The sequence below is a fragment of the Schistocerca serialis genome, chromosome 11, assembly GCF_023864345.2.
Source record: "Schistocerca serialis cubense isolate TAMUIC-IGC-003099 chromosome 11, iqSchSeri2.2, whole genome shotgun sequence".
Taxonomy (NCBI): domain Eukaryota; kingdom Metazoa; phylum Arthropoda; class Insecta; order Orthoptera; family Acrididae; genus Schistocerca; species Schistocerca serialis.
In genome coordinates, this window is record NC_064648.1 from 76512833 (window position 1) to 76535880 (window position 23048).

Here is a 23048-nt window from a genome sequence, read left to right on the forward strand (position 1 = left end):
CGGTCCGGCAGATGGACGGCCGACTGCAGGAACAGGACACGGTAATTTGGATGCCCGGGCAAGCTAAAAACACGGGCAGCATAAGCAGCCAGTAATTGTTGGCGTCGCACCCGCAGTGGAGGGACACCTGCCTCAACAAGGATGCTGCCCACAGGGCTGGTGCGGAAGGCACCAGTGGCAAGTCGGATCCCGCTGTGTACTATTGGGTCCAGCACCCGCAACGCAGAGGGGGATGCTGAGCCATAAGCCAGGCTCCCATAATCCAGACGGGATTGGATTAACGCCTGGTAGAGCCGCAACAGGGTAAATCGGTCGGCGCCCCAGCGGGTGTGGCTCAAGCATCTCAGAGCGTTTAGATGCCGCCAACACGCCTGTTTAAGCTGCCGGATATGAGGCAGCCAAGTCAACCGGGCATCGAAAACCACCCCCAAAAACCTGTGTGATTCCACCACTGAAAGAACTTCGCCGGCAAGATAAAGCCGCGGCTCCGGGTGGACAGTGCGTCGCCGGCAGAAATGCATTACGCAGGTCTTGGCTGCCGAAAACTGGAACCCATGAGCTACAGCCCAAGACTGCGCCTGGCGGATAGCACCCTGTAGCTGACGTTCAACAGCTGCAATGCCAGTAGAGCTGTAATAAAGGCAGAAGTCGTCAGGATACAGGGAAGCAGAGACAGAATTTCCCACGGCCGCAGCGAGCCCGTTAATGGCTATTAAAAACCGGTAGACACTTAAAACAGAACCCTGTGGCACACCGTTCTCCTGGACATGGGTGGAACTATATGAGGCTGCGACTTGCACGCGGAAGGTACGATACCACAGAAAATTTCTGATAAAGATCGGCAGAGGGCCCCGAAGACCCCATCCATGAAGCGTAGAAAGGATGTGATCATGCCATGTCATATCGTACGCCTTCCGCATGTCGAAAAAGACAGCGACCAGGTGCTGACGGCGGGCAAAGGCAGTACGGATAGCCGACTCCAGGCTCACCAGATTGTCGGCGGCGGAGCGGCCTTTACGGAAGCCACCCTGAGATGGAGCCAGAAGGCCCCAAGACTCCAGTACCCAAGTCAAGCGCCGGCTCACCATCCGTTCGAGAAGCTTGCAAAGAACGTTGGTGAGGCTAATGGGGCGGTAGCTGTCCACCTCCAAAGGGTTCTTGCCTGGTTTCAGAATGGGGATAACGATACTTGCCCGCCACTGCGACGGAAACTCACCCTCGACCCAAATACGGTTGTAAAGATCGAGGAGCCGTCGCTGGCAGTCCACTGAGAGGTGTTTCAGAATTTGGCAGTGGATGCTATCTGGTCCAGGAGCGGTATCAGGACAAGCGGCAAGGGCACTGCGGAATTCCCACTCACTGAATGGAACATTGTACGATTCTGGATGGTGGGTGCGAAACGAAAGGCTCCGACGTTCCATCCGCTCCTTAATGGAGCGGAAGGCCTTAGGGTAATTCGCAGAAGCGGAACACATAGCAAAATGCTCTGCTAAGTGGTTTGCAATGACGTCGGAGTCAGTACAAACTGCTCCATTCAGTGAGAGCGCAGGGACGCTGACAGGTGGCCGATAGCCGTAGACGCGTCGAATCTTGGCCCAGACCTGCGATGGAGTGACATGGAGGCCAATGGTGGACACGTACCGCTCCCAGCACTCCTGCTTGCTTTGGCGGATAAGGCGGCGGGCCCGCGCACGCAGCCGTTTGAAGGTGATCAGGTGTTCAATGCAGGGATGTCGCTTGTGACGCTGTAGCGCCCGCCGGCGATCTGTAATCGCTGCAGCGATCTCAGGCGACCACCAAGGCACAGTCCGCCGCCGAGGGGACCCAGAGGAGTGAGGAATGGCAGATTCGGCGGCAGTAACGATGCCGGTGGTGACCGATTGAACCACCACATCAATGTCGTCATTAGAGAGAGGCTCAAGAGCGGCAGTGGAGGAGAACAAGTCCCAGTCAGCCTTATTCATAGCCCATCTGCTAGGGCGCCCAGAAGAGTGATGCTGTGGTAGTGACAGAAAGATCGGAAAGTGGTCACTACCACACAGGTCGTCATACACACTCCAGTGGACAGACGGTACGAGGCTAGGGCTACAGATTGAAAGGTCAATGGCGGGTATGTGCCATGCGCCACACTGAAGTGTGTGAAGGCAACATCATTTAAAATCGAGAGATCGAGCTGCGACAATAAATGCTCAACGATGGCGCCTCGACCTGTTGCCACTGACCCACCCCACAGAGGGTTATGGGCGTTGAAGTCGCCCAATAGCAAGAAAGGTGGCGGCAATTGGGCTATCAGCGCAGCCAGGACATGCTGCGAGACATCACCATCCGGTGGAAGGTAAAGACTGCAGACGGTAACAGCCTGTGGCGTCCACACCCGAACAGCCACAGCCTCTAAAGGTGTTTGGAGAGGGACAGACTCGCTGTGCAGAGTGTGAAGGACATAGAGGCAGACGCCACCAGACACCCTTTCATAAGCAGCCCGGTTCTTATAATAACCCCGATAGCCACGGAGGGTGGGAGTTCGCATTGCTGGAAACCAAGGTTCCTGAAGAGCAATGCAGAAGAAAGGGTGAAGGCTGATAAGTTGTTGGAGCTCAGCTAGATGGTGGAAAAAACCGCCACAGTTCCACTTGAGGATGATATTGTCCATGGCTGAGAAAGGCGTGAAAGGACTGGGAAGGCAATTTACGCCACTTCTTCACTCACTGCCACCGATTCAGTACCCATACGAGAGGCATCCAAGGCGTCTGAGGGACCAGCGAGATCAAGGTCCTCAGCGGACGCTAGAATCTCGACTTCATCCTCAGACGCAGAGTGCGAAAGGTGCGGTGGGGTTGGTGCCACCACAAGTTCTTTGGCCTTAGAGGTCTTTCTCTTGGACTTCTCTCGCTGAATCTTGGGTTTCACCGGCTGGGAAGGCTTCACCGATTCAGTCTCCGGGACAGAGGAGGATCGTGAAGCCCTACGCCCGGCCGCTGGTGAGGACTTATGCCACTGGCAGCCGTCATCCTTCCCGCTGGTGGAACCCTGGGAAGGGAGGGTCCCAAGGGAACTCCTACGGGCGAGAGTAGCCGAAGAAGTTAGACGCTTCTCCGGCAAAGAAGCGGGGACGGACGTCCCCGATGGGTGGGAGGAGGTTGCTCCTGAGGTAGGTGGTGCAGGAGCAACCGGTTGGGTAGAGCCCCCCACGGGCAAGGGGGCAGGAGGAGTCTTACTGCTTATCGAGCTGGCTGGAAGTCTCGACACTGATGGGGCTAGCACAGTTGTTGTAGCAGCTGCATAAGAAGACGTCATTCTCACAGGATGGAGTCTGTCATATTTCCTTTTAGCCTCAGTATAGGTCAGCCGGTCCAGGGTCTTATATTCCATGATTTTGCGCTCTTTCTGAAAAACTTTGCAGTCAGACGAGCAAGGTGAATGGTGCTCCCCGCAGTTGACGCAGATGGGAGGCAGGGCACATGGAGTATCGGGATGAGATGGGCGTCTGCAATCTCGACATGTGAGGCTGGAAGTGCAGCGGGAAGACATATGGCCGAACTACCAGCACTTGAAGCACCGCATCGGGGGAGGGATATAGGGCTTGACGTCACATCGGTAGACCATCACCTTGACCTTTTCCGGTAACGTAACACCCTCGAAGGCCAAGATGAAGGCACCGGTAGCAACCTGATTGTCCCTCGGACCCCGATGAACGCGCCGGACGAAATGAACACCTCTACATTCTAAGTTGGCGCGCAGCTCGTCATCAGACTGCAAAAGGAGGTCCCTATGGAAAATAACACCCTGGACCATATTTAAACTCTTATGTGGTGTAATAGTAACGTTAACATCCCCCAACTTGTTACAAGCAAGTAACCTGCGTGACTGGGCGGAGGATGCCGTTTGTATCAGTACTGACCCAGAGCGCATTTTAGACAAGCCCGCCACCTCCCCAAACTTGTCCTCTAAATGCTCGACGAAGAACTGAGGCTTTGTGGAGAGAAAAGACTCCCCATCAGCTCTCGTGCAAACTAAGAATTGGGGCGAATAACTGTTACCTCCATCCTGAGACTTAGGCTCTTCCCACGGCGTGGCCAGGGAGGGGAACGTTTTCGGATCGTACTTCTGAGCATTAAATTGAGCCCGAGAACACTTAGAGACTGCTGGCGGCTGGCCGCCAGCGAGAGATGATGTACCACGCTTCATTGCGGGTCATCCGCCCTGATGCCACCTACTCCGACCAAGGGCCCTCCCCACGGGCGCCACCCAGCCACAGCAAAGGCCACCTGGCAGGATGGCCGTTGCCGGGAGTCCCGATACCCCAGGAGGATAGGCATCTACTCCTTGGCATACGTGGGGATTTAACGGCGCAGGCATCAGTAGAGCGATCCCTGTGTTGTCAGGGGGCTACAACCAAGAGGGTACATGGCGGCCCCACCACAACGGAATGGCTACCGTGCTGGATCTTAGGTGCAAAAATGTCCAAAGTCGTCGTCGCAGTTAAAAGAAACACTGCAGAGTGCAGCGTGGTAATCGCACCCAGGGACGTATCCTCGCCCAAGAGATCGAAAACGAGCGGGACACCATTGCAACGACGAGAAATCCGGCTAAAGGTCTAATTGCACGACGGATACAGTGCACCATGTAAGGCGGCCTTCCCCAATTGGCTCGCTCTTCGGATAAATTTAGAAAGATGGAGGTCAAGTGTGGAGGATGCCTGTCCTCCAAGAGGTATCATATGCTCTCTCCAGGTCAAAACATATTGCTACTGTTTCGCGTTTCCTGAGAAAACTGTTCATGATGTAAGTGGAGAGAGCAACAAGATGGTCGACTGCAGAACGATGCTTTCGGAAACCGCATTGGGCAGGTGTTAAAAGGCTTCAGGACTCCAGCCAACACACTAAACAGCAATTCACCATACACTCCAAAATCTTACGTACACTACTTGATAGAGAAATGGGGCGATAGCTAGATGGGAGATGTTTATCCTTTCCAGGTTTCGGAACAGCAACGACGATAGCTTCCCGCCATCTTCCGGGAAAAGTACTGTCGGTCCAAATTCGATAATAAAGGTGAAGGAGGTAGCACAGACTAAGGTATGATAAATATAGCAACATTTAGATGTGGATTCCATCCAGTCCTTGGGCGGAGGTCCGAGAAGAAGAGTGTGTGTGTTGGAGTTCCCGCACAGAGAGAACAGTATTATAGCTTTCGCTATTTTGAGAGGAGAGAGCAAGAGGTCGCACTTCCGCTGCATGTTTCTTCAGGAGAAAGGCTCATGGGTAATTTGAAGAGCTCGAGATCTCAGCAAAGTGTTGACCCAATGAGTTAGAAATTGCGACGAGGTCCACCAAGGTATCATGCATGACAATGAGCTCAGAGATCAGGGAGAGACTAGGTGCGCCAGACAACCGTCGAATTCAACTCCAAACTTCAGCGGAGGTAGTGAAAGTGTTAAAAGAGCGAGTAAAAAAGTCCCAGCTTGCCTTCTTGCTATCGCGGACGGTATCGCGCACGTAACTGCTTATAGTGGATACACTTGGCCAAAGTAGGATGGTGGCGGAAAACGCTAAGAGCGCGTCGCCGCTCACGTATTGCGTCACGGCATGCCTCGTTCCACCAAGGAACTACGAGGCCCGAGGACAAATCGGAGGTGCAAGGTATTGAACGATACGTGGCTGTAGGAATAACTTCTGTAATATGAGTGACCTGTTCGTTGACGCTGGGGAAGTGACGGTCATCGAATGTTGCTAGAGACGAAAAAAGTGTCCAATCGGCTTGGGAAAACTTCCAGCGTCTCGGGCACATAGATGGATGTTGTGGCTGCAGTTTAAGGACACATGCAAAATGGGCACTGGAGTATGTATCAGCAAGAGCGAACCATTCCAAGCGCCGAGCTAGCTGAACAGTACCGCCCAAAAGGTCCAAATGAGAGAAATTTGTCGTGGAGGCAGACAAAAATGTAGGGTCCCCAGTGGTGAGGCAAACTCGATCCGCTTGGTGGAAGACATCAATCAATAGGGAGCCTTGCGGACAAGGACGCGGAGATCCCCGAATTGGGTGGTGGGTATTTAAGTCCCCAACCAGCAAATAGGGCGGTGGTGGGGGGGGGGGGGGGAGCTGACCAAGGATATGAAGGAGATCACCTCTTGCCATCGGTGTGGACGATGGAATGTATCGGTACAAAGAGAGAAGATGTATCCAGAAAGGGAAAGACGGACAGCAACAGCTTGGAAGGAACTGTTTAAGGGGATTGGGTGAAAATGGACAGTATAATGGAGGAGAATGGTGATTCCTCCATGTGCTGGAGTGCCATCAACAGAGGGGAGATCAAACCGGACCGACTGGAAATGAGGGGAAAAAAGTTATCATGGGGATGCAGCTTCGTTTCCTGAAGACAAAAGATGACTGGCGAGTAGAATCGTAAGAGGATCGACAATTCATCCCGATTGGCTCTAATGCCGTGGATATGCCAAGGGATAGTGGACATAGGGGGGACAGAAAAGGGAAGAATCTTATCACGGTGGCTCTCAACTCAACGACTGCTAAGGGCCGGCGCCCGACAACGTGGAACAGCAATCAGCCAAAGGCAGAAGATCCTGATCCATAGGTTGTTTGGGAGCAGCTCCTGCCACCAACGATCGGCCAGTTGAACGGCCGCCAGCAGTGCGCTTTGGCGACACAGAAGATGGCTGAGGACGGTTACCGCCAGGTGGCGCTGTAGATGAGACATGCCGTGTCGGAGGAGAGGAACTGGGTTTCTTATGAGCCTTCTTGGAAACAGGACGTTGAGATGAGGGAGGAATCGATGGTTGTTAAGTCAGGGTACATAAAAAATCTTCACGAGTAGGCTCCTTTTTGAATGCCGGATGTCTGATTTTGGGGCTCGTGATTCAGCAGAGGATGAATGGCGAGTCGTAGAGTGAGCAGGTGATAGTGGGGAGGTCGAATGGACGACCTTTGCGCTGGCCGATCTGACGATCGTGGCACTAAAGGTGAGATCACAAGTCTACATCTACATGATTACCCTGCAATTCACATTTAAGTGCTTGGCAGAGGGTTCATCGAACCACAATCATACTATATCTCTCCCATTCCACTCCTGAACAGTGTGCGGGAAAAACGAGCACCTAAACCTTTCTGATAGAGCTCTGATTTCTCTTCCTTTATTTTGATGATCATTCCTACCTATGTAGGTTGGGCTCAAAATATTTTCGCATTCGGAAGAGAAAGTTGGTGACTGAAATTTCGTAAATAGATCTCGTCGTGACGAAAAACGTCTTTGCTTTAATAACTTCCATCCCAACTCGCTTATCATATCTGCCACACTCTCTCCCTTATTACGTGATAATACAAAACGAGCTGCCCTTTTTTTGCACCCTTTCGATGTCCTCTGTCAATCCCACCTGTTAAGGATCCCACACTGCGCAGCAATATTCTAACAGAGGACGAGCGAGTGTAGTGTAAGCTGTCTCTTTAGTGGACTTGTTGCATATTCTAAGTGTCCTGCCAATGAAATGCAACCTCTGGCTCGCCTTCCCCACAACATTATCTATGTGGTCTTTCCAACTTAAGTTGTTCGTTATTTTAACACCCAGGTACATAGTTGAATTGACAGCCTTGAGAATTGTACTATTTATCGAGTAATCTAAGTCCAACGAATTTCTTTTGGAACTCATGTGGATCACCTCACACTTTTCGTTATTTAGCGTCAACTGCCACCTGCCACACCATACAGCAATCTTTTCTAACTCGCTTTGCAACTGATACTGGTCTTCGGATGACCTTACTAGATGGTAGATTACAGCATCATCTACAAACAACCTAAGAGAACTGCTCAGATTGTCATCCACGTCATTTATATAGATCAGGAACAGCAGAGGTCCCAGGATGCTTCCCTGGGGAACACCTAATATCACTTCAGTTTTACTCGATGATTTGCCGTCTATTACTGCGAACTGCGACCTTCCTGACAGGAAATCACGAATCCAGTCGCACAACTGAGACGATACCCCATAGGCCCGCAGCTTTATTAGAAGTTGGTTGTTAGGAACGGTGTCAAAAGCTTTCTGGAAATCTAGAGGTACGGAATCAACTTGAGATCCGCTGTCGATAGCGGCCTTTACTTCATGCGAATGAAGAGCTAGGAACGATGATTTCTGAAACCATGCTGATTACGTATCAATAGATCGTTCCCCTCGAGGTGATTCATAATGTTTGAATACAGTATATGCTCCAAAACCCTACTGCAAACCGACCGCAATGATATAGGTCTGTAGTTCGATGGATTACTCCTACTACCCTTCTTAAACACTGGTGCGACCTGCGCAATTTTCCAATCTGTAGGTACAGATTTATCGGTGAGCAAGCGGTTGTATATGATTGCTAAGTAGGGAGCTATTGTATCAGCGTAATCTGAAAGGAACCTAATCGGTATACAATCTGGGCCTGAAGACTTGCCCGTATCAAGCGATTTGAGTTTCTTCACAACCACTAAGGTATCTAATTCTAAGAAACTCATGCTAGCAGCTGTTCGTGTTTCAAATTCTGGAATATTCCATTCGTCTTCGCTGGTGAAGGAATTTCGGAAAACTGCGTTTAGTAAGTCCGCTTTAGCGGCACAGTCGTCGTAACAGTACCATCGGCACTGCATAGCGAAGGTATTGACTGCGTCTTGCCGCTTGTGTACTTTACATACGACCAGAATTTCTTCGGATTTTCTACCAATTTCGAGACAATGTTTCGCTGTGGAACCTATTAAAGGCATCTCGCATTTAAGTCCGTGCCAAATTTCGCTCGTCTGTAAATTCTAGCCCATCTTCGTGATTTCGCGTTCTTCTGAACTTCTATTGCTTTTTCCGTTGCCTCTGCAACAGCTTTCTGACCTGTTTTGTGTACCATGGGGGATCAGTTCCATCTCTTACCAATTTATGAGGTATCAATCTCTCAATTGCTGTTGCTACTGTATCTTTGAATTTGAGCCACATCTCGTCTACATTTGCATAGTCAGTTCGGAAGGAATGGGGTTATCTCTTAGGAAGGCTTCCAGTGACACTTTATCCGCTTTTTTAAATAAAATTATTTTGCGTTTGTTTCTGGTGGATTTGGAAGAAACGGTATTGAGCCTAGCTACAACGGCCTTGTGATAACTAATCCCTGTATCAGTCATGATGCTCTCTATTAGCTCTGGATTGTTTGTGGCTAAGAGGTCAAGTGTGTTTTCGCAACCATTTACAATTCGCGTGGGTTCATGGACTAACTGCTCGAAATAATTTTTGGAGAAAGCATTTAGGACAATCTCGGAAGACGTTTTCTGCCTACCACCGGTTTTGAACAAGTATTTTTGCGAACATATCGAGGGAAGGTTGAAGTCCCCGCCAACTATAACCGTATGAGTGGGGTATTTATTTGTTACGAGGCTCAAATTTTCTCTGAACTGTTCAGCAACTGTATCATCGGACTCTGGGGGTCGGTAGAAGGAGCCAATTATTAACTTAGTTCGGCTGTTAAGTATAACCTCCACCCATACCAATTCGCACGGAGTGTCTACTTCGACTTCACTACAATATAAACCACTACTGACAGACACAAACACTCCACCACCAATTCTGCCTAATCTATCTTTCCTGAACACTGTCTGAGACCTCGTAAAAATTTCTGCAGAACTTATTTCAGGCTTTAGCCAGCTTTCTGTACCTATAACAATTTCAACTTCTGTGCTTTCTATTAGCGCTTGAAGCTCAGGGACTTTCCCAGCACAACTACAACAATTTACAACAACAATTTCGACTGTTCTTTGATCCAAGCACGTCCTGTATTTGCCATGCACCCTTTGAGATGGCAACCCACCCTGTACTTTCCCGAGGCCTTCTAACCTAAAAAACCGCCCAGTCCACGCCACACAGCCCCCGCTACCCTTGTAGCCGCCAGCTGAGTGTAGTGAACTCCTGACCTATTCAGCAGAACTCGAAACCCCACCAACCTATGGCGCAAGTCAAGGAATCTGCAGCCAACACGGTCGCAAAACCGCCTGAGCCTCTGATTCAGACCGTCCACCCGGCTCTGCACCAAAGGTCCGCTGTCGGTTCTGTCAACGATGCTGCAGTGGTGAGCTCTGCCTTCATCTCTTAAGCAAGCCTGGCAGCCTTCACCAAATCAGATAGCCGCTGAAATCCAGAGAGAATTTCCTCAGATCCAAAGCGACACACGTCATTAGTGCCGACATGTGCCACCACCTGCAGCTGCCTCCACCCTGTGATCTACATGGCATCCGGAAGGACCCTTTCCACATCAGGAATGACTCCACCCGGAATGCACATGGAGTGCACACTGGATTTCTTCCCTTCTTAGCCGCCATATCCCTAAGGGGCCCCATTACAAGACAAATGCCTAACGACTGCGCTACAATCTGCCTGAATTTACGATTACAGTTACTAAAACTCTAAATTACACTTCCTATACGAAACTCACACGAAATGTAAGTAAGAATTTACGAAGTAAACACAGAAAAGAAGCTACATACGTATCTTTCTGCGCTGTCGATGTGCACCAACTGGGAGCTCAGGCCACCTTAGTGGGCCGAGGAGATGCAAGGACAGTGCTGTATTTACCTGTGAGAGGCACAGTGGGGTTTTTACTGGCGAATAACTTACGAGCAGCAAATGTCGATACCTTTTCCTTCACTCTGATTTCCTGAATAAACCGTTCACCTTTGAAAATGAGGCAATCTAGAGGCAGCAGCGTGGTCACCCAAACAGTTGATGCAACGAGGGGATGGAGGTGAACAAGCACCCTCATGGGCAGCCTTGCCACATGTAATGCATTTGGCCAGATTGGAACACGACTGGCTGGCATGATTGAACCGCTGACACCGATAGCAACACGTAGGGTTGGGGATGTAAGGGCAAACTGAATTATCTTATAGACCGCTTTTATGTTCGATGGGAGCTGAACTCTGTCAAATGTGAAGAAGATAGTAAGGTTTGGAACCAAGTCCTTGTCAACCCTTTTCAAGACTCGATGAACAGCCGTTACACCCTCTTTACACAGGTAGTTTTGAATTTCCTCGTCAGACAATCCGTGGAGGGAGCTGAATTTAGTGTGCAGTGCGCTTCCACCTGGAAAGGAAGTTTGCAGCGATTTTTGTGGCAGGAGGGCACTGACTGCTTCTAACTACAAGGTGCTATTTCGTAATCAGGAACAAGACTTTCAGGACCTGCAACTGCGTCGACACCTTTCTGAATGATGGTTTACTGTGGAGAAGTCGTGACCTCCGCCCAACCGAGAAACAACAAGTAACTGTGGCACTGATCGAAGAATTGTCTGTGACCGAGATTCATTTAACTTTCGCTTGTGAGCAGAAACTGTAGTCGTAGAGGAAACCATTGCGGAAGTATCCCCCATGATTACCAGCGTCTCCGATGGCGCGCTCCTTCCTTGTGGGGGCCCTCTCTAAGTGCTTTCCCACCTTAGGTGATTGTCCACACCTCAGGTCACACCTCCCGAGAAACGGACGGAGGGACCAATCGGCACGTTCGGAAGGTACCAGCTCGGGTAATCACCCCTCCCAGGGCCTGGCCGTTACCAGGGGGTACGTACGTGTCCTACCTGTCTACCCGGGGCGGTGAATTACGCCTTACTCCATCACCGGCTACACGTGGGAATGCATGGGTCGGCCTTCAGACATGCACAGGGAGGGAAAAAAGAGAAGGGAGGAACAAAGGAAAGGAAAGGAAAGGAAAGGAAAGGAAAGGAAAGGAAAGGAAAGGAAAGGAAAGGAAAGGAAAGGAAAGGAAAGGAAAGGAAAGGAAAGGAAAGGAAAGGTCTCAAACGCCATAGCGTTTAAGAGGGTAAAGAGAAGAGGCAAGGAGAAAAGAAGGACACAGGAAGGACAGACTTTCCAGCATAGAAAGTGAAGAAGAGAGACTGTCTTACAGTTACGAGCGTCCATCTCCAGACATAGGCACAATCCATACTCCCAGAGGGGGAGAAGGGCAAGGGAAGAGTCAGAGGCAGAGGCGAGGTGAGAGACATGGGGGATGGGGAGGGATGTGGAAAAGGAAGGTATGCAGTCCAGAAAGGAAAGAGGGCCACATTATCTCGGGGTCCCGTGCTCGCCACGCACATATCCACAAAAGAGTTGTGGACCCCCTGGGGGGGGATCCAAGTGGTGTTTCCCATACATTATACCAATGGAGGTATTTTTTCTGGACACATGGTGGCAATTATGAAGTGTAACCAGTCAACCTGCAGGCATTTCCACATGACTTGCCATGCCAGTTGCCAGTGACTGCAGGACTTCCAGGAATCATGTATGTTTTTTGTAAAGACAAATGAGCAAATTTTCAATACTGAATTTTTATGATTATATTTTAAATGCACATCCATTTAAGGTTCTTCCTCTGCTTAACATGTGGATAAAAGTTTTTAGCATAGATTTAGCCACTTTTTTATGAATGGTCTAATATATAAGCATGTTAAAGGTTTCTTTTGTTACATAATAAATATTTTACATTAATCTTGATGAGACAGGACGTTTTCACCCAGTACTCAACTGCTGAATATGAAACCTTTCTCTAATTGTTGATCCAGAATAGTGTGCCTTTTTCATTGTGTGGTTGATTGCTTTAAATCTTGAACTAAGCATAAGCATACAAGCTGTTTAAGATTTAATTCACTCATTTTTCTGTGTGTCACTCTAGGAGCAAGCTCATACTCTAGCCCACATGGAAGGAAAAATGGTAGTATTTACAAATTCATTTTGTTCTAATATTAAATCTACACTTGCTGTGGGTATCAAACATTTCCTTATCCCAGAGCAACACAAAGCTGTTCCCATTTAGTTATCATGTTTATATTATGCTGTGTTAAGAAAGAAAGAACCACACCAGAGTAAAATCAGTGTGGAACAATTTAATCGTTCAACCAAAAAGCTAGGAATTTAATTTTATCGATATTTTGCACCTTCAAACGCGTACTCAGTACACTCGAGTTATGAATTAAAAAACCCATTTAGTCACAATTTGTCGCGTTTTATTCTGTACACGATGCATTTCGGTCCCTATGGGTCCATCTCCAGGAGTATTTCGTCTTAATACATGCTTTATTCGGCTTCTTGAATGAGATTAAATGCATATTCCTGTCATAGAAAGGTGTGATGTTAGGTTAAGAATTTCGAAAGCCACACGCAGAAAAATGTGCAAAATAGTAGAAAAGATGGATAGTGTAAACTTACCAAATAATATAAGAAAAGCGTTTTTAACGCTTTAGTAACACCGTAAGTTTTCTGCTCCATCGTTTTCATGCGTATCATTTTATTCCAGAGGCACCTCTGCGAACAACGTCTGTAAACACTTTGCAGATGTTTTTCTACATGGTGTGGTCTGAGGTGCAATTTTCATAGTGCTAATGATACAAATATTAAACAATTGACATATGCTGGAAAAACTGACATACGCAGGAAATAACTTGAGGACAGGTATTTATAATTATAAAGGTAACTGTAGCTTGCGAAATTTGTTTGTTCATTTAACACCGACTCTGGTTTTTTTGATTCAGTGGAGGTGTATCTCCAATTGTTCTAACGGATTTAGGGTCTTACCATTGGCTTCATTATGTAATACTACCAAATTGTTTTCTAGATTGTTAATGACATGTTTCGTTTCCAACATGTGTTGTGCAACGAGTGATTTGTTCAAAGTGGTTAAACTTTAAAGCATGTAAATACATGTTCTTGAAAATGAGTTTTTACGTCCCTGCTTGTTTTCCTTACATAGTGGGCGGGGCAACTGGGGCGTGATACTTTGTACACCCAACTGTTTTTGTTGTTTGTATGCATATTTCATTTTATGTTATGGATGAGTAAGTTTCCTAATTTATTATTAGTTGAGAATGAGACTGTTACATTCGTTTTTTTTTAAAAAAGGTCAGCTATTTTTGTGAGATGGGGGTCCAGGAATGGGAGACTGGTGAATATATTCTCTTCTTTAATAGTGTTGTCATTTGTTGTCTTGCTTTTGTGTATTTGTCTGTCTAAATTGTCAGTTGATTTGCTTGTGTAGCATGTACTCTGTGCAGCATGGACCTAAATGCAGCTTGTTTATGTGTGGTGGATAACATGATGAGTTGTCCAGTGTAATATCTCTGTATGTGTTTTCTGTGTATGCTAAACTTATGTTTTTGTTGATGGTTGGTAATTTTAAGGTCCAGGAAATTTATGCTTTTGTTGTCCTCGTGTTCTACTGTGAATTTTATGTGTTTGTGCAAAGAATTGAATACTGCTAGTAGTTCTTTGAACTGATTTTTTGTTCCATCAAATAGAAGCAAGGTATCATCAACATATCTCCAGTAATATCTTATTTTACTTTTGAATCTATTGTTTTCATTAAAGAACTTACTTTCCTGATGACTGAGAAATGTGTCTGCAAGAACAATTGATAGGGTACTGCCAATTGCAAGACCTTCATTCTGTTGGTGAACTTTGCCATTGAACGTAAAGTAATTGTGAGACAATATTAGCTGCAACATGTCCTTGACTTCTGATATTTCTGCAGTGGACAATTTTTTTATGTGACTAAGTTTTCAAAAATTATTTCAATTATTTCTATTGTTTCTACAGTTGATACATTTGTAAATAGGTTAGTTACATCAAAGAAGGCTAACGTGACACCTGCAGGAATATTTATGTCTTTAAGGAATAAGGAACTAAAATTAATGTTCTTAACTGAGTATGATTTATCAAATATATAGTACTGCTTCAGAATTTTGTTTAGTAATTGGGAGACTTTGACAGGTGTACTCCCAGAATTAACAGTAGACCTCAATGTAACTTGGTGTTTATGGGTCTTAGGTTGAGCTCAGTCTTTGGTCTGTGGGATTCATTAAAATCCAAGTTTTTGCTTCTTTTCCTGTGAAGGAGAAATTGCATTTATTAACCATTTTTCTGCTTTGTTTAGGAATTTTATAGTTGGATCTTGCTTGAGCTCTTATGTTATTTTCAAAAAAGAAACTTAATGTTTTAGTGATGTATTCATCTTTGTTCATAATTCCTACAGAATTCCTTGTCAGCTTTCAGAAACACGGTGCTTTGGGGTTTCATTATGGTTACTTATGCTTTTCAGAATAATTTAATTTTTGTTGTGTGCTAGGTCAGTTTGTTCATTGTTGTTTAGGTCAGCTAAATCAGCTGCTTTTTTTGGTGTGTATGCTGAGGCTTTTTAGGGTATTCTTAGTTAATCTGGGTTATACATTGTGCCTAAGTGCTTTCTTTAGTAGATGTTCTTGTTCACCCAATGTGATATCAGTTTGGTTAACGACTTTCATAAACCTGTGTTTTGTTGGAAGGTTGGTTGTCCTGCTGCTGATGCAGTTTTAGTTGCATGGCTTCTAATTTCTTTCGGTGCCTGTGTGTGATTTCAGTTTGCATTTTGTTTACAGTTCTTTCTAAATACTCCTCAGCAGCTCTTAGTTCTAATGGTGTAGTAGTGTATTAGCTAATTGTAAATACATGTTATAACAGCACTTAACAATATATTCTTTCTACATATACTGAGATTTTACTTCTCACTTCATCCATATTATCTCACATTTCCTTTTGGCAATCTGGGTTCCAGCAGATTTGTTTTTGATCTTCAGTTTGACATAATCGGGACGAAAAACACACACTAGACATTCATTGGTGAATCTAACACTAGCTTGTAATTCCTATACGAGTATGCTGCTTTCAGTGCCCGGCTGGGCAAATTCAATTTAATTTTATCTATGTGTTGGAGCTTCAAACGTGACTGTACTGAACATGCATGAGGTACGAATTAAAAAACGCCTTCCATCCCAATTCTTCCAGTTTTATTCTGTACATTATGCATATCTGACCGTGTGGGTCCATCTTCAAGTGTAATTCGTCTTAATACATACTTTATTTGTTCTCTTAAAAGGGATGAAGTGCATATTCTTGTCATGAATAGGTTTCATATTAGTATATGAATTTGCAAAGTCAGACGCAGAAAATACGTGCGAAAAGTGAAAAAGAGAAATGTAACAGTTTAATTCTCAACTAATAATAAATTTGGAAACAAGCAGAAACTTCCAAACCAGTTCTCAGGAACATGTAAATGCTTTCAGGCTCAATCACTCTAAAAAATCAGTCATTTCACAACATATGTTGGAAACGAAGCATGTCATCAATCCAGAAAACAATCTGGTAGTACTGCATAATGTAGCCAATGGTAAGACCCGAAATCTGTTTGAACAACTGGAGATACACCTCCAGAAAACCAAATACCAGAGTTGATGTTAAATGAACAAACAGATTATGCAAGCCAATGTTACTTTTGTAATTCTTAAGATATGTTATGAAGTTATTTCCTGCATACATCAATTGTTTAATAATTACATCTTTAGCACTATGAAAAATTCACCTTTGACCACTCCATGTACAAAACATCTGTTAAGTGTTCCCAAGCATGTGTTCGGAGAGGTGCCTCTTAAATGAAATGGTATGCTTGGAAACGATGGAGCAGAAAACTTACACTATTACTAAAGTGTTAAAAACGCTTTTCTTGCATTACTTGGATAAGTTTACACTATTCAACTTTTCCACTATTTCGCACATTTTTCTGTGCGTTGCTTACGAAAATTCGGATCTTAACATCAAACATTTCCATTACAGGAATATGCATTTGATCTCATGCAAGAGGACAAATAAAGCAGGTATTAAGACGAATTACACCTGAAGATGGCCCCACATGGTCAGATATGCGTAATGTACTGAAAAAACACGAAACATTGTGACAGAAGGCGTTTTTTAATTCATACCTCGAGTGTGTTGACTACAGCCACGTTTGAAGCTGCAAAATATGAATAAGATTAAATTGAATTTGACCAGCCAGGCACTGAAAGCAGTATACTCATACAGTAATTACAAAATAGAGTTCATGAAAGCAAGTGCTAGTATTAAGTTCACCAAAGAATGTCTACCATGTGGATTTCGTCCTAATTATGTCAAAGTGAAGATCAAAGACAAGTATGTTACAGCCCAGGTCGCCAAAATGACATGTGAGATAATGTGGAAGAAGTCAGAATTAAAATCTTAGTATAAGAAGAAGATATTGTTAAGAGCTTTTGTAACACGTATTTACAATTACCTAATACTCTACACCATTAGAACTAAAAGCTGCTAAGTAGTATGTAGAAAGAATTGTAAATAAAATGCAGACTGAAATCACACAAGCACCAAAAATGAATGTTGTCTGTTATATAATTTTTCTAAGGATATTGTTATTTCTTGATAATTGCTTGAATTGTCAATATTTATAGTTTCAGTATTTATGAAGAAGTCTATAAATATTGTTATGTCTAGGATAATTAATATTGATATAGTAAATACTCATATTGTTAGGGTGATAATTATGGTAATTGATTTAGGTTGAAGTATTTCGTTTGATGCAATTTTTGTAATATAAATAAATAGAACTAATATACCACCAAGAAATGTTAAGAATAAAATATATGATAGTCAATAGCTTTCCATTATTGTTCCTGTTACTAATCCAACTAAGAAAGTTTGAATGATAATTAAAAGTATTATTGATATTGGATGTCTTAATTTAATAAAATTAATATTTATTAATTTTGATAGTGTTATAATTATTATTTTAATCATTTCAGGGGTTGGTTTATTTAAAATATCGGTTTTGGGGACCAATGATGGAAGCTTACCACCTCTGAAGTTTTAAAAGTGGGGGCTAGACATATCTGGTTTACATGACTGGTGTGTTTTTTTTAAACTATTAAAACTAATGCATATATTCTCTGTTTTTACATCTTTGTTGGTATATTTCGCTGGTGTTCATGTTTTTTCTTCTAAATGTAAGCATTTACTAATGGTTCTTTTGAGATTGGAGTGTATTGTTCTTTCTTTCTTTATATTATTAATGTTTTTCTTATTGAATTTGATTACGTTCCTTTCCTGTTATTGTTTTAGTTTTTTCTGTTTGTGAAGGTGCTTTGGGTCTTTCTGTTTTGGTTTCAATGATTCGGTCTCATGGCATTGATTTTTTAAATTCTTTTGGGTTATCTTCATGTTAAAGTATTTACTTGTAACTATTTTTGATCCCTCTGTTTAGTAAATAATTCTTTAATGTTTCTGTCAAGTTTTGTTTTTATAATTTGCGTGTATTCATATACTGATTTAAATATAATTAGATGTTATTTTTGTATTATCTTTCTTTTAGTTTGATTTTGTTGAGTTTTAGAACTTGTTCTTTAATAATTACTGCTAGAGATTCAGTTTATTTGAGTTAGTACCATTCTAATTTTTTGCTTTTATGGTTTTAATTTTAATGATTATGCTTTACTGTTCATTTGCTAGGTTGCATCTTCTTTGTTTTTATATATTTTTTGAGGCTATATTAGTTCCCACTTTGCTTTTGATTTAAAGTTGAGGTGTTTGCAGGCTGGTGTTTAATTTTTTATACTTTGGTTGCTAGATTACCTTTGTTGTTGGTTTTATTTAAGGTTTATGATTTTTCTAACACTTTGTATTTCCCTTTATTGGTTGATTTTGGTTATTATTTTATATTTTATGTAGCTTTTTTAGTTAAGACACCAATATTTTTGGTTCATTAAGGTTATTTCTTTTTTCGGTTTAATGTTTAATTATTTTTGATTATTCTTAGGTTTATCTGGTGGAGTTATTAGATTTATTTGTTTTCGTCAGATTGATGTGGGATCTTTAACTGAATATTCTTCTGTTGCTCGTAAGAATGGTTATTGGTGGATTGGTAACTATAAATTGAAGTGGTTGTATGGCTCACTTTCTTTAATGGTTGTCATAGTTTATATTCTTCTGGATTATTTTGTTTATCTAATATTATTTATGAACATTTAGGTACACAAAGATTATTAATTAACAAGGGTTTAATTAATTTAATACCTAGAATGGCTTTATGGTGATCCCTTTTAAGATCATCAAATATGGCTGATCCTTCATCACTGAATTTGGTAGGTGAACTTAGATTATTAAATAGAATTATGTCTTTATCTTCTTTTAGATTTTTTGCTTTAATCTTTTTATCTTTCTTTGGAGCTGTTTATACTTTGTATATATATTCTTATTATCAGCATGGAAATTATTATTCTGCGGTTTATATTTGTTCTCTTGGTTATTTTCGTGAATTTCACCTTTTACTTTTGTATTGATTGCCTTTGAATATTCTTTCTTTAAAAGGTGAGTATATCTTTATATACATTGCTTAAGTATTTCAATTAGAAATATTGTTTTCTGGAATCAATGATATGAAGTTTTTCATCTTAGGCCATGAATTTATGTTCTATTTCTTCTTTGAGTTTTTTCTTTGTTCTTTTCTGGAACTACAATTTTTATTTTAGGTATTTATTATTTAGTAATTGATCATAGAGTTTTTGTTGAATGAGCACTTTTTAATTTGAATGGTTCTACAGTTGTTGTAACTCTAATTTTGGATTCAATATCTCTTATTTTTATGTCTTGTTATGTGTATTTCTTCTTTTGTGATTTATTACAGGGAGGATTATATATCAGGAGAAGCAAATATCAATCGTTTTGTTGTTATTGTTTTAATATTTATTCTTTCTAGAATATTTTCAATTATTAGTCCTAACTTGATTAGAATTTTTTTAGGATGGGATGGTTTAGGTTCGGTTTGTTATTGTTTAGTTATTTATTATCAAAATGTAATATCCTATGGTGCTAGTATATTAACTGCTCTCTCTAATAGTATTGGTGATGTTGCTATTTTAATTCTATTGCTTGAATATTAAATGTTGGTGGTTGAAATTATATTATGGTTTTATATCTAATTGTTTTGAAATACAACTTATTTCTATATTAATTGTTTTTGCAGCTAGAACTAAATGAGCTCAAATTCCTTTTTCTTCTTGACTTCCTGTTGCTATGTTTTCTCCTACTCCTGTTTCTGCTTTGGTTCATGCTTCTACTCTTGTTACTACTGGAGTTTATTTATTGATTCGTTTTAGACCAATATTACATACTTAAAATTGTTGTCGGTTTTTACTTTTAATTGGTTGTATAACTATATTTATGGCTGGATTGGGTGCTAATTTTGAATTTGATTTAAAGAAGATTATTGCTCTTTCTACTTTAAGACAACTTGGTTTAATAATAAAAATTTTGGCTATAGGTTATCCAAATTTAGAAATCTTTCGTTTATTGGGTCATGCTTTGTATAAGGCATTATTATTTGTGTGTGCAGGTTCAATAATTCGTAATTTAAAGGATTCTCAAAATAGTCGTTTTATAGGATCAATTGTTAATTTTATACCTTTAACTTCTGTTTGTTTTGATGTTTCTAGTTTGTGTCTGTGTGGTATACCTCTTTTGGCAGGATTTTATTCAAAGGACTTTATTCTTGAAATAGTTTAAGATGAATTGCTTAATTTTTGTATTTTTTCTACTGGTTTTACAGCTGCTTATTTTTCGTTTATTATTCAATATCTGGGGATAATTTTTATTCTAGATTTTCTCTTGATGATGAGAGTTATTATATTTCATTTGGTATGATTCGTTTATTATTTGTTGCTGTTTTTGTTGGTAGTCTTATCTTGATTGATTTTTCCCTATTCCTCATGTGATTGTTTTGCCTTATTATTTAACGTTTTTGACGATTATAGTTGTTTTAGGTGCTTATTTGGTTTATCTGATTTCTAAGTTTGATTGTTCTCATAATTTATTTTCTGGAAGTATGCTTTATTTTGTTAGATTTGCTGGTTCTATATGATTTACACCTTTTCTTTCGACTACGTTTGTTAGAAATGTTCCTTTAAAGTTGGGTTATTATTCATCAAAATCATTTGATATGGCTGGGGCGAGTTATTTGTTGGCCAAGGTTTATATAGATTATTTATTTAGTTAATTGGTTATATCCAAGGTTGATATGGTTTATCTTTTAACATTTATTTTTTGAATGTTAATTTTAAGAATGTTATTTTTCTTATACTTAAATAGCTTACAATTAGAGTGTGACACTGAAGATGTTAAGGAAGTATTTTTACTTTTAGGTATTTACAAATATGAATATTATTTTTACAGTGAAAATGTAATGTTTTAATTGAACTATATAAATTTTAGGAATGTTAACGGAGTTTAACTGCTAATATGAAAATTTAGCAGCTTTCATATTGGCTTTACATCTCCTTAATTGGAACTTTATAGTTCAATTATATTATTAACAGTAATACACCTGTTTTTGGTTTCAATTAATAAGAATAAGGGTATTTTATTTACCAATGTTTCAGGTCGAAAATGACTGCAATATTTCGCTTCTTATTCTATTTAAGGTTGATTGATTGTATCAATACTTTTTGAATGCAACCCAAATGTTATAGTTGACTACAACCCTTTTTTCTGCTCATTGTGAGGCTCCTTTATTTCATTTGTGGCATAATCCGCGTAATAGGACTAGAATAAAAAATACAGTTGATACGGTTCAGATTATAATGTCCGAGGTTTTGAAAATAATTACAATTGGATAATTAATGACATTTCTACATCAAAGATTAGAAAAATTACTGTGATTAGGAAGAATTGAAGGGAGAACTGTATTCATGCTGATCTTTTTGGATCGAATCCACACTCAAATGGTGATCTGGTGCTGCATCAGCAGCAGGACAACCAACCATCCAAAAAAAGTTTTACAAAAGAGTTATTAACGGAACTCATATCACATTTAGTGAAAAAGGACAACATTTACTCAGGAATGAGCTAAAGTACAACATAGAACCCAGATCAAGTACTAACAGCCTTAAAACCTCATCACAGACATTAAAAAAGCAGCAGATTTAGCTGATCTTAGTAACACTAACCAGACTGTCCCAGCACACAATATAAATACAATTATTCAGGAAAGCTTAAGTAACCTTTATGAAACCCCCGAAGCAGTTCATCAAGGGAGAAAGCTATTAAACAGCATTATCATGAAACACAATAACAATGGCATGATTCTGAAAGTTGATGAAAGCAATTCTGTAGTAATTATGAAAAACCATGAATACATCTCTAAAGCGCTTTCTTTTCTGAAAATAATGTAACAGAGCTCAAGCAAGATCCAATTATAATTTTCCAAAACAAAATCAGAAAAATGGTTAATAAATGTAATTACTTCTTCAGAGAAAAAGAAGCAAAAACATGCATTTTAATGAATCCCACAGCCCAAAGACAGAGCTCAACCTGAGAGACCGAGCAGGGTGGCGCAGTGGTTAGCACACTCGACACTCATTCAGGAGGACAACAGTTCTAACACATCTCCAGCCATCCTGATTTAGATTTCTGTGATTTCCCTAAATCATTTCAGGTTAATGCTGGGATGGTTCCTTAGAAACGGCATGGCCGATTTCCTTCCAAATCCTTCCCTAATCCGAGCTTGAGTTCCATCTCTAATGACCTCATCGTTGACATGACATTAAACACTACTTTCCTCCTCCTCAACCTAAATCTCAAGTTCCATTGAGGTCTACTGTTAATTCTGGGAATACACCTGCTTTCAAAGTCTCCCAATTACTAAAAAAAAATCTGAAGCAGTACTACTCATTTGATAAATCACACTCAGTTAACAACATTAATTTTAGTTTCTAATTCCTTGAAGAGATAAATATTCCTGCAAGTGTCAGGTTTGCCTCTTTTGATGTAGCTAACCTATTAACAAATGTACCAACTGAAGAAACAATAGACATAATTTTTGAAAACTTAATATCATATAAAAAATGTTAACTGCAGAAATATCAGAAGTCAAGGACAAGTTACAGCTAATATTGTCTCACAATTACTTTAAATTCAATGGGAAAGTTCACCAACAGAATGAAGGTCCTGTCATGGTCAGTACCCTATCAATTGTTCTTGCAGACATATTTCTCAATCATCTGGAAAGTAAGTTCTTTAATGAAAACAATACATTCTAAAGTAAAATAAGGTATTACTGGAGACATATTGATGATACCTTGCTTCTATTTGATGGAACAAAAAATGAATGCAAGGAACTACTAGCAGTATTCAATTCTTTGCACAAATACATAAAATT

At 41.5% G+C, this 23048-nt stretch overlaps 1 protein-coding gene across 6 annotated transcripts in view; it reads right to left on the reverse strand.

The window, feature by feature from the left end:
• The window catches only part of LOC126426925 (zinc finger protein ZFP2-like), a 211505-nt gene that overhangs the window by 131167 nt on the left and 57290 nt on the right, over positions 1 to 23048 (reverse strand). The window lies entirely within an intron of this gene.